Below are 12,481 nucleotides of genomic sequence, written 5' to 3' on the forward strand. Positions count from 1 at the left end.
TAAATACCTGGGAATACATCAAACCAAAAAGCCAAAGAGACATTAACCAAAATGGAGAGACACCCCACTGATTGGAAAAAAAAAAAATCTTTGCACTGCATTCACCTGATAAGGGATTGATCACAAAGATATGCAAAGAACTCACATGACTCAACATAAACAAAATAAACAATCCAGTCAAAAAATGGGCAGAAGAATTTAAAAGACAATTTCTCCAGAGAGGAAATGCAAATGGTCAACAGACATATGAAAAATGTTCAACATTTCTTATAATCAGGGAAATGCAAATTAAAACCACACTGAAACACCACCTTACACCAGTAAGAATGGCACATATCAAAAAAAAAAAATCAACAACAAATGTTGGCGAGGATGTGGTGAAAAAGGAACTCTCCTACATTGCTGGTGGGAGTGAAAACTGATCCAACCACTATGGAAAGCTGTCTGGATGTCCCTCAGTCTACTAAAAATGGAGCTACCATACGACCCAGCAATTCTGCTCCCAGGTGTCTTCCCAATGGACACAAAAATATTGATTCAAAAGAGAACCTGTACACCAATGTTTATTGCCACACTATTACAGTAAGTAAAACCTGGGAACAACCAAAATACTCAAGAATAGATGACTGGATCAAGAAGATGTGGTACATATATACAATGGAATATTACTCAGCAGTCAAAAAAGATAAACTCATGTCATTTGCAGCAGCGTGGATGGAGCTAGAAGGAATTATGCTCAGTGAAATAATCCAGAAGGAAAAGGAAAAAAAAATATCAGATGGTTTCACTTATAACAAGATTATAGGGGGACCAAATAAGACATCAGTGTAAAAACATAATAACAGTACAAAACACAACAAAGAAAAAACAGACAATTATAAATCAGAGACATCCTGCAGGGAAGGAGGAGGGAGAGGGATGAGAGGGAGGGAGGGAGGAGCACAGGGGACTGTGGTTATGGTGCACAGGTGCCTTGGGGAAGGAAATTCTATGGGTGCTCAATTTCAGGGGGTGAGTGGAAGCAAATATTGTTTAAAAATAATAAAAAAGTGATTTTAATCATTTTAATCCTTCATTGAGAGATGGTGAGCCATCCTTGAATTCCTGTAATAGATGAAAAAAAAAATTGTATATAAGCCTTTTATAACATTGTGAGTTGCATTTACTAATATTTTGAGGATTTTTGAATCTATGTTCATCAGGATCAGGATTATTGACCTGCAGGTTTTTTTTTTTTTTGTCATGGTCTCATTTGTTTTAGTTCAGGGTAATACTTACATAGTAATATCACTATGGATGTGTTCCCTTATTAAAGCTCTTGAAGCATTTGAGGAGGATATGTATTAAATCTTTGGTATAATTTACCAATGAAGCAGTTGGCTTTTATTTGGGGGAAGGTTTTTGGTTACAACTTCAAAATCCTTACTAAAATGGGTCTATTTAGATATTCTGTCTCTTCACTATTCAGTCATGAGATATTTTATGATTCTAAGAATAAATCTGTTTCATCTAGATTGTCCATCTTGTTGTCATCTATGTGTTCTTATAATCTCTTATAGATCTTTGTGTTTCTCAAGTATTCTTTTTAACTTCCAATTTTTGATTCTATTTATTGAAGCCCTCTCTTTTTCTTGATTCTAGCCAAAGGTTTGTCAGTTTTGATTTCAAAGATGTTGTTCTTAATTTCATTTAACTTTTCTATTATTTATTTCAGTCTGTTCCATTTATTGCTACTTTGATATTTATTTCCAATATTTTATTCACTTTGCATGTTGCTTGTGCTTTTTCTAGTTCCTTTATGTTTTTGAGACTTTTTGTTGGTTTTTGATATAGGCCTGTATTGCTCTAATTTTCTCTTAGAGACAACTTTGCTGCAGTCTATATATATTTTGGTATGTTTTATTTCCATTTTGTTTTTATCTGCACATCTGTGTGTATAATTTTGCCTTTGATTTTTTTCATAGACTCAATAGTTGTTCACACATGTTCTTTGATCTTTAAGTTTTGTGATTTTTCAGTTTTCTGCTTGTACTCAATTTCATGTTTCATGCAGTTGTAGTTGAAAATGATGCTTGATATGATTGCAATTGTAATTATTTAATATTTTTCTTTTTATGTTCTAGGTTTCTTTTTAAGTCTGTGTGATCTAATGTACCATTTAAAGCCAGTATTTCCCTATTTTTTGTGTGGACGATCTACCCATGATGAAATTGGGTTACTAACATTGCCCAAATTATTGTATTGTCATTTTGTTTTGAGGTTTGTTAATATTTGCCTTATGTATTCTGGTTGTGTTTTGCAGGGTGAAAATATATTAAAACATTACATATTCTTGTTGGTTCTGCCCTATATATCAACATATACTGTTTTCCTTTGTCTTTTTATGCCCTTAGTTTCAGAATCTATGTTTTTGGTATGAGTATAGCTCTACCAACATTTTGATCATTTGCAATAGCATGGAATATCATTTCCCACTCCTTCCCTTTCAGTCTCTGTTCCTGTCTTTGCCTCCCTACACCTTAAATGTGTCTCTTGTAGGCAGCAAATAGATGTTTTGTCTCTTATCATTCAGCCACTCCATATCTTTTGAAAGTATAATCTACCATTTACATTTAAAGTGATTGTTGAAGGTATATACCTTTTTCCATTTGTTTGTTGTTTTCTTACTGTCTTTGTAGTTCCTCTCTGATTTTTTTCTTGCTCTACTCCTTTGCATATGGATAATTTTCTTATTTTGCAAGCAAGTATTATATTCACTCAGCCTTTTGAGCTCACATCTCTTGACAAGCATTTTCTCTGATTAGAGAAGCACACGCTTGTGAGATGGCTTTAGGTTGTCCTCGGGGTCATGGAGGACAGGGAGATAATTGGTGCACCTTTACCATGGGGGACCTTCCCTCTGACGACTTCCCATGGAACGGTAAATAGCCTAAAGACTATTGAAGCAATAAGGTGAAGCTATTTAACCCCTTCTCTTAGGCAATCTGTGTTTCTGATACTGCGAGACATTAGACATTTATCAACAACACTTTATAAGCAGGATTGATATTTCCCTAGTAGTAAGTAGAATATCTTCTCAGGAAACATGTTTAAGAGGTGATCGCTTAACTACTTAACATAGGAAGCTGTAACCTAGCTTTTATAATGAAAAACCTAAGCAACGCCATTTGTTTAATGCTAGCTACACATCTACATAGTATTGCTGATATATTCTATTGGTTGTGAACAAGACCTATAGCCAGGGGCTGTTGGCAGTTACATTATTTTACATAATCTAATATTATATGAGAAGGCAAATTCTGATGCCCAGATCAATTATCTTGTTTCATTATTTTTGCTAAAAGCTGTAACTTCCTAATTCCAGGGTTGAGGGCAGCAGTCAGTTCTGTACAAAAGGAACGTTAGGAGTTGAACTATTCCAGAGGTGCTGTCTCACATGTGAAAAGCCTTCCTTGAGGCTCTTTTTGAAAAGAAAATGAGCATGAATCTCTGGTGAAATCATTGTAATGATATCTGATATCTGTGCTTTTGTTTACTTCCCCCAGGATATACTCAAACATCCTGCTAGTTGATTCATGTTCCTGAGTAAAAAACTGTTAGCTTTTTTAGGTTGCAATTGGTGAAAGTGGCTCCAAGTTGTTACTCACTGGTCTTTAGGATACTGCTTGACTCTATGTATAGTTTTTAATTCTTATTTTCTGTCTTTGAGCACCACAAGTTAAATAAATGTCAAAATACTAACATGTTTTTATTCAATTATGCTGTACAACTTTGGATTGAGGGTATTCATATGCATTAATTAGTAAACGTGCAGGAACTATCTGTCAGGTGGTTTTTGAAAGTTATTTAGAAGGAGGAATGTTACATTCCTGGGGGTACTTATTTCAATAAATGAGAAAAACTTAACGCATGACCATGACTCATTCTTTAGCTCTCAATGGAAGCTAAGAAACAAGTGCTATGTCCTCTTAGTGATAAGGAATAATGTAAAATTCTTATTTTGTACACGTGCATGTTGGGATTATACGGAGTTTATGCATCGATTGCCCCGTGAGCTCAACCCTTCATTCCAGATCCTGTGGCCTCCATTTTATGTCTCTCCAGGTGCTGAGTACTGAGGTAAGGACCACAGATTATCCTTTCACTGTCTTAGAATGTTGTGAATTCACTGTTGTGGTATGTTAGAAGGTGCTTCCAACGTTCTTGAACAGAATTTTCTACACCTGCATTAGCTACCTTTACTATTTTCTTCATTAAACCACTAATATATTCTAATATATTTAAGGTATGTTTTATAAATTAAGTCTCATTACTACTGACAATTAAAGTTTCATTATGCATCCCCTCAAAGAGAAAGTGTGACTTGAGAGGTAATGAAAATATACCAGCATTTCACACTCATTCTCAAAATAACGTCATGAACGTGTTCTCTCTACTGTCCTGTCACTTCAGAAGTTACTTTAAGTGCTCTTTAGACCAGTACCAAGAAGGATAGAAAAGGAAAAAAAAAAGAAAAGAAAGAAAATCCTTGGGGATTTTCTAGCCCTGAGGCTGCTGCTGCACCCCCTCCTGAGGGCAGTGACTCCCCTATATTCCCCAGCAGAAGTGCATGTCCAGCATGCAGTCTGCTCTGCCAGCCAGGGTTCTATGCCTTGTCCTGTCCGGAGTCGGCATGTGACCATGTGCAACAGGAGCTGCACAGCGACTAGATGCCACAGTTCTCCTGCCATGAGTGGGCTTATTTCACTGGGTCTATTAAAAGAGAAACATGCAGCTTTAAGGAATAGCACTTACTTAATTGCATTTTTTTATAATAGCTTCTTGAAAACCTATTTTGTTCTTTTTGCCAATGTGAGATTTCAAGAAGTAATTCTAGAAAAGGATACTGATTATAGGTATGACAGGTTTTTTTTTTTTTTTTGACTCTGAATTATTTTCTCCAGATTTTCCACACTTCTTCTATAAAATTTATTGATAAAGTTGTTAGAAAGTACTGATGCAGATAAAATTGTACTGCTAACTTATGAATACATGTCTAGTTTTACAGACTATTATATAAAGTGGAAGTTCAGTATTACTACCTGAGAATTTCAATATCTAGAATTCCAATTTACAATAAAAAAATTTAAACTATATATTTAACATGAACAATAATATGGCCTTACACTAACGGGACAAGTTTTCTTGGCGGTCTTTTATATTCCTTAATAAAGTCTTGGGGATGAAAAATATATTTATTTACTAAAATTAAAAGATGAGAGGTACCAAGGTACATGGGCTTGAGTTGTTAAAAAGTGATTATGACTTTATTTTGTATTTTTTTTATAGATATGAACATTATGCTTTTGAAACTCTCCAAAGTTACAAATTTGGAACATGAGCATGAGCAACCAGACCTCAGGCAGTGATTTTGTCCTCCTGGATGTGTTCCACATCACCCCGGTGCCCTGGGTCCTCTTCACACTCACCTTGCTTGATTTCCTGGTGGCCCTGTTGGGCAACACAATAATAATCATCCTTATCTGGGCCGACCCTCTTCTCCACACCCCCATGTACTTTCTGCTCAGCCAGCTGTCCATCATGGATCTCCTCTATATCTCCACATTTTTCCCTAAAATGGCCCTGATCTTCCTGTCTGGGGACTACCGTATCTCCTTCGTTGGGTGTAGCTTCCAGATGTTCCTCTTCTATCTCCTTGCTGGCTCAGAGTTCCTGCTGCTGGCGGTCATGGCTTATGACCGCTACGTGGCCATCTGCCACCCTCTACGCTACCCCATCCTCATGTGCCCCAAGGTCTAATCCTTGTGGCCTGGTTGGGTGCTCTGATCAATTCCTTGTTCCATGTGGTCTATACTCTGACACTCCCTTACTGTGCCTCCAGGGAAATCCATCATTTCTTCTGTGAGATCCCAGCACTTCTGAAACTGGCCTGTGCTGACACTTCTTGATATGAAAAGATTGTTTTTGTGTGTGCTGTGATTTTTTTCATCCCTCCCATCTCAGCTATTCTGTGCTCCTATGGAAGGATACTCATCACTGTTCTGAGCATGGGATCAGGCCAGGCTCTCAGGAAAACCTTGGCTACTTGCTCCTCTCACATGTTTGTGGTGTTGCTCTTCTATGGGTCTGCCATCTTCACGTACCTTCTGCCAAAGTCCTACCACTCCCCCGAGCAGGAAGAAGTGGCCTCTGTGATCTACACCATCATTTCACCCATGCTCAACCCCCTCATCTACAGCCTGCGGAACAAGGACATCACTAGAGTGCTTAGGAAAGTTTTCAGAGTGTGAGGAATGTGAAGTGTTTGCTCACCCAATGCAAATCTGCAATGGACAAAATTTACTCTAAAATGGAATACAGCATATATTAATAAGGACACATTTGTCTACATTTAACTATAGAAATCATATTTTGAGAAATAGAAAACACAGTGAAACATATACTCTTCCACCTAATCATAAGTATCATATGGTCATTCTTTGTACATTCAATCATGTATGTCCTGATAGTCATTGATGACATAACTAAGGAACTTGGTTATTCAGGTAGCATATGAAATAGTGTTTTCATCCCAACATAATTATATTTGTCCCTTTTTTGGTAAATGCAAAGCTATTTAAAGGAGGATCTTGACACCTTAAATCATTTCTACCAATGCAATTGTAATTGTTTCTTTGCTCGCAAGGAAAGGTCAGGGGGGTTTACTGTTCCAGACATTCAGATTATATCATCTAAGTAGACATTTCAATTCTGATTTCTATTTCCAGTCAGACTTCTAATTGTTTGTGAGACTTAGTAATGGAGCATATTAATTTTATACTTACATTCACTTTCAAGACCAGATATTATTTTAGTTCAGAAATCTTTGCTTCTAGTATAAGATGGATTTAAAAAACAAATCAGTCCTCTGGTTCTCTGACTGCTTTGAGCTGGGCATTTAAACATTGTGTTTGTCATTTTCTTCTTGCAATTTAATTAGTGTAATCAGAAAACACAATTTACTCCACAAATAATGGACTCCTTATTTATTCATAACTAATTTGTATGAGAAACTTTTTCTTCCAAATGCATGTGCTGATTTACACAGTTACTAGTGATAATTTAAATAATATTCTTCTTGACAATGTACTTTGGAATACTAGTGTTCTATTTTGCTGTTAAATATTTTATTGTTCTGTTTTCATTTATTTTATATTGTATTTTTTTGCACTTATGTTGGCTTACACAACTGTGTGAGATTGAGATCTGCAGGTTTGAACATCTTCAGATGTGTGTGGCTACACCCAGCACCAGAATGCGCAACATCCTCATCCCTGGCCCACGGAAGCCCTTTTCCTTTTTCGGCCCCTCTCCTCCCCTCCCCATCTGATAACCTCAGTTTACAGTTAGATTTTTTGTGCTTGTTTGGTTTAGTTTTCTCTGTTCCTTTGTTTTCTTTCTCCATATGCCACAAGTGATTGAGTGAAATGGTCTGGTTTTCGTCTTTCTCCGTCTGTAAGTAATAAAGCTTAGCAGTCCCCTCCAGCTCCATGTGTGTTGTCACACATGACAAGACTTCTTAGAGTTTCGTGGTGTTTCACTGTGTATCTCGGCCACTTTTTCTTCATCCACTTGTCTGTTGTTAGACACATGCTTCCAAAACTCGGCTACTGGACACAGGCCGGATGACCATGGATGACCATGAAAGCACACGTCCATTTGAGCAGTGCCGTGCTCCTCAGGAATATATGGAGGAGCGGAGTTGCTGAACCAAGTGGTGGACTCACTTGCATTACCTTGAGCGCCTTCATGCTGCTTTCCACAGGGGCTGGGCCATTATTCCTGCCATGGGGTGAGTGGGTTCCTTTTTTGTCCACATTCTTGCCAACAACATTTTGTCTCTGGCCCTGGTGATCCCGGAATTCACCCAGGTGTGAGGTGGGCGCTCCCGGTGGCGTCTGCATATGCCTGATGGGACGCAGGGTGGGCGGTTTCGTGTGCCCATTGGCATCTGCATGTCAAGAAAAGTATCCATTTAGATCTCGTGTCCACTTTTTAATTAGGCTGTTTGCTTTCTATTTATTGGGTCATATCAGTCTTTGTAGAGATCTTGGTTTTCAGATGAGTGATGTGAAGCACCTTCCTCCCACTCTGTGGCCATCTCTTTGTTTCAACGGAAGCTTCTTTTGCTGTGCAGACTTGCATACAGCGCTGTTTGTTTTTTCTAGCTTTTGTTTTCCTTGTGGTTGCAGCGGAGTCCCCAGACATTCCCAAAGCAGAGGCATAGTGTTTGCCTGTTTTCTTTACACATTTTATGGCATCAGACCCTCCAGCCACGCATGTTTTCCATCCAGAGCCGAGCTTGTGTGAGAGGTCGGGGTGGTCAGTGTCCTTCTCCTGCATGTGGCTGGACAGTCCCCAGCCTGATGATGGAAGAGACTTTCCTCCCTACGAGCTCTTGACTCCTACGCTGTGGCCCAGCTGTCCTCACTGTGGGCTTACCTCTGGGCCCTGAAATCTGCTCCCTCATCCGTGTGTCCATTTCTACCCCTCTGCCGGCCGCTGCTGGGCCATCTTTGGCGTCCTGGGAGCTGGGAAGGGATGCCTCTTCTGTCTGCGGGGTGGCTCTAGCCAGCAGGTCTTTCGCGGTTCGGGTGCACCCCGGTCCCACCCCGGTCCCAGGTTTGCTCCTGGAAGGTCAGCGCTGGACTCTCGGCGGGGGTCACAGCGAGTCTGTTTCTCTCAGTGATGCAGCGTGTTAGAGATGTTCCTTCTTCCAGCCCATGAGCAGGGGCTGCCGTCCCGTGTCCGCGGGTCTCCTGCCAGTCCATGAGCTCCTCGTTCTGGTTGCGCAGTCGTTTCTCCTCCTGCCCAGCGCGCTCCTGTTTATTTCCTGAGCCGTGACAGTGAACGGACTGTCGTCTCGTGGGCATTGTCCCGTCGCCCCGTGTCCGGGGGTCTAGGCCCTCGCAGCCCAGCTGTGCCGAGGGCGCCCCGCGGGGCTCAGGGGAGGCCGGCCAGCCCCTTCCCTCGGGATCTCTCGGGTGGAGCTGGTGCGAGGGCGGAGCCCACGTGGATAAGGCCGCAGCGGCCACGAGGGGCGCCTGGCCTTCCCCGCGGAGGGACAAGCGTGTTTCCTTCCCAGGCGGCTCCTCCCAGCCTTCTCCTTCCCGGCACCCCCAGGGCGCACCGCATTGGGGCGCATGCTAGGGGCACGCCTGGCGGGGATGCTGGGACACGCCAGCGAGCTCTGCTGCCTGCGACCTTTGTGGGGCTGTATGTCCGTCGCGGCTGCAGAGTGTTTCTGTCGTCCTGGATGGCGCGGGCACCCCGCACGCTCCCGGGGCACGGCCTGCGCTGCCGCTTGCCTCCTACGCCTGTGGCCCTCGCCCGCCCGCTTGCGCCTCCTCGTGTGCACCGCGCTGTCTGTAGTGGCCTCAGAGAATGGTCCAATGACCCCGGGCCTGAGCTTCGCGCCAGCCCTCGTGTCTCCTTGAGGCGCCCCAAAAGCGGGTTGCGAGTCACACCGCGGTGGTTGGAGAACAGTCCCCCTTAGTCCCGTCTGTCCCCCATCCCGCCCGCCGCGTTGGCCGAGCCCCGGGCGCCCCTCTGCGGCGGCCGGACCCAGCGCCCCGCAGCCCCGCCCGTGTCCAGGGGGTCGGCCGCGCCGGGAAAGCTGCTCCCGCGGCCCGTGGTTTTCGCTGAAAACAAAAGAGCTGAGATCTCCAGTTCTCCGTGAGTTCTCCACAGACGCTCTTTAATTTAAGTAATTTTTTCTATTAAATATATTTTGAAGCCTGAGGAGCCGAGGCGTTGCGGGCTGAGTGGAACAAAAGTGGCCCAGCAGCCCGCGCTGTCCCGGGCTCCCCGGTCTCGGCCGGGTGGGCCCCGGCCCCTGCACGGGCCACCGTCACGTGAGCGGCCCCGCCCCTGGTGCCGTGCTGTGCTGGCCTGGCTGAGGTTCTTGGGCGCAGCCATCTGGGTCCCCAGGGTGCAGGTGCCAGCGCTGAGGAGCAATGATTTTTGTTGGCTTGTTTCCAAGGGACGCGTCCCCCACGGACACCCCAGCCCTCCCCAGGGCTCTCCCGACCGCCACCAGTGCAGGGGCTATTCCCGCCGCTTACTGGGGAGGTGGGGGGCAAGGCGTGGGGAGCCACCATCTAACTCAGGAGAGGGACGAGCAGCGGGATGAGCAGGCGCGTTTTCCCTGAGGACGCTTTGCTCCCCGGGCTATTTAGCCTCCTCCCGCCCGCTGCCGCCAGCCCGACCCAGAGGACCGGCTGCCGCCCAGGCCCCGCCGGCGGTGGACAGAAGGACAGAGGGGCAGAGAGGCAGAGGGAGGAGGGGCAGAGGGCCAGAGGGCCAGAAGGGACATAACACTTGTCACAGCATTGCAGGAAACCCTGGGTCTCTGTGGCCAAACATGCCCCTGATGGTCAGCCTGGCGAGGACCTCTCCCCATCAGCTGCATCAGCGTTGCCTTCCAAACGCCCGGGCCGGGCCTGAGGTGCTGGATCCGGGTTCAGTGTGACAATGTCAGGCGAGCAGTGTCTTTGCCGTGCTTGCCACAGGCCTGCGGGCCACGACACCCTCACCACAGGCTGAGCCCGAGCGAGACCATCTCCAAGAATGGCACTGGGCAAGCCACCAGGAGGGGCAGGCAGAGAACAGCTTTTACTGCAGAGGGTGGATTTTATCCACATGTTTACTTCTTTCTGTGTGTCTGAGGATTCAAATTAAAAATCATTTTAAAAATCTGTAAGTGAAAGAAATTTGGCCTTAGAGAGGCTGTTGTGTCACCACCTGAGATATTTCCATCGGAAAGAGCTACTTAGAGGAAATGGAAACTTTATTCCTGGCCTTGGGGCACTGACGGGCCTGTCACCCTCGGCCACACAGACTAGCTGGTGGCTGCCCCTGTGGGCGTCGGGGCCCCCTAGGTATTTCAGTTGAGCGAGTTGACTCTTTCAGGTTAAAAACCACCTGGGCCCCTTGGAGAATTGCCAGTCACGCCTCTAAATATGTTTTTAAAAAGTTCTTAGGACATAGAATGCACGGAGAGATTAAAAACAGATTTTCACCCAGTGATGGACTATTATAATGAAATATTATTTGTGAAAATCGTTGGCAGAACAGAAGGTTAGCTAGCACGTCCTGGCGACACGGAGGCAGCCACGCGGGCCACGCCTTCTCTCCCTCATGTTGACTCGCTCTCCTGGGCTCACAGGACCAAATACCCACTCTGTGGAGTCTGGGCTTTCTCAGCGTTCACTGACTGAGTGGGTGCTGACCCACGCCAGAGGCCGTCGGTGATTCCATGGTTCTCACAAAGCACCTCAAGTCTTGACGTGCCGGCAGTGACCGCTGGTGGAGGGGAGGGGTCCCGGATGATGGGGGTGCGGTGCCCTGCCCCGCTGGGCTGAAAGGAGGACATGACAGCGGCACGCGGCAGGAGGAGGGAGGTGCCGGGCTAGACGGGCACATGCTGCAGGGTACCTGTGACCGGCTGGCCGGCTGGGCAGGGGAGATGGAAAATTGGGGTAACCAGTCTGCAGGCACTGACTTCGTGCTCTTGGGGCTGTTCCACCACATCCATGCGCCCCGGGCTCTCTTCGCTCTCATCTGCCTGATGTTTCACATCACCCTCGTCGGCAACATCATGATGATGATTCTCATCTGGTTGGACTCGTGTCTGCACACACCCATGTATTTCCTGCTCTGCCAGCTCTCCCTCAAGGAGTTCTTGTACAACTCCACGTTTGTCCCCAAGATAGCCTCTGACTTTCTGTCTGGGAGAAACAGCATTTCCTACGCCGGCTGTGGGGTTCAGCTCTTCCTGTTCATGACTCTCATGGGGGCAGAGTGCCTGCTGCTGGCTGTCATGGCCTAGGACAGCTACGTGGCCATCTGCCACCCGCTCCGCTACTCGGTCCTCATGCACCCGGCCATCTGTGCCCTCCTGGTGACAGGCACCTGGCTGAGTGCCCTGCTCAATGCCTCCGTCCACGTAGCCTACACTCTGACTCTCCCTTACTGCACCTCCAGGGAGATCCATCATTTCTTCTGTGAGATCCCAGTGCTCCTGAAACTGGTCTGTGCCAACCTCTCCCGTTACAAGAAGGGTCTTTATGTCAGCAGGGTGGTGTTTCTCCTCCTTCTGATCTCCGCCATCATGGCCTCGTATGGGCAGATCCTCTCCACAGTTTTGGGCTTAGGGTCCAAGCTGGGGATGAGGAAGGCTTTGGCAACCTGTTCTTCCCACATGATTGTGGTGTCTCTCTTCTACGGGACAGCTATCTTCAAGGACTTCCTCCCCAAAGCCTACTGCACGGCTGAGCAGGATGAGGTGATCTCTGTGTTCTACACCATCCTCACACCCACGCTCAACCTGCTCATCTACAGCCTGCGCAACAGGACGTGGTGGGGGCCCTTGGCAAAGTCCTGGGAAGATGAAGGGCCTTCCAGCTTGGAGCCTTGGGGCCAGGCCTGCGGGGCCAGAGGT

At 45.5% G+C, this 12,481-nt stretch overlaps 1 pseudogene across 1 annotated transcript; it reads left to right on the top strand.

Annotated features, from left to right (window-relative positions):
• Positions 1–5,376: 5,376 nt before the first annotated feature.
• On the top strand, positions 5,377–12,432 carry LOC311175178 (olfactory receptor 2T27-like; annotated as a pseudogene). Its single transcript has 2 exons — positions 5,377–5,931; positions 12,057–12,432. The product of its transcript is annotated as an olfactory receptor 2T27-like (transcript).
• Positions 12,433–12,481: the final 49 nt, after the last annotated feature.

This window comes from Talpa europaea (genome assembly GCF_964194135.1).
Source record: "Talpa europaea genome assembly, chromosome: 8".
In the NCBI taxonomy this organism is placed as follows: Eukaryota; Metazoa; Chordata; class Mammalia; order Eulipotyphla; family Talpidae; genus Talpa; species Talpa europaea.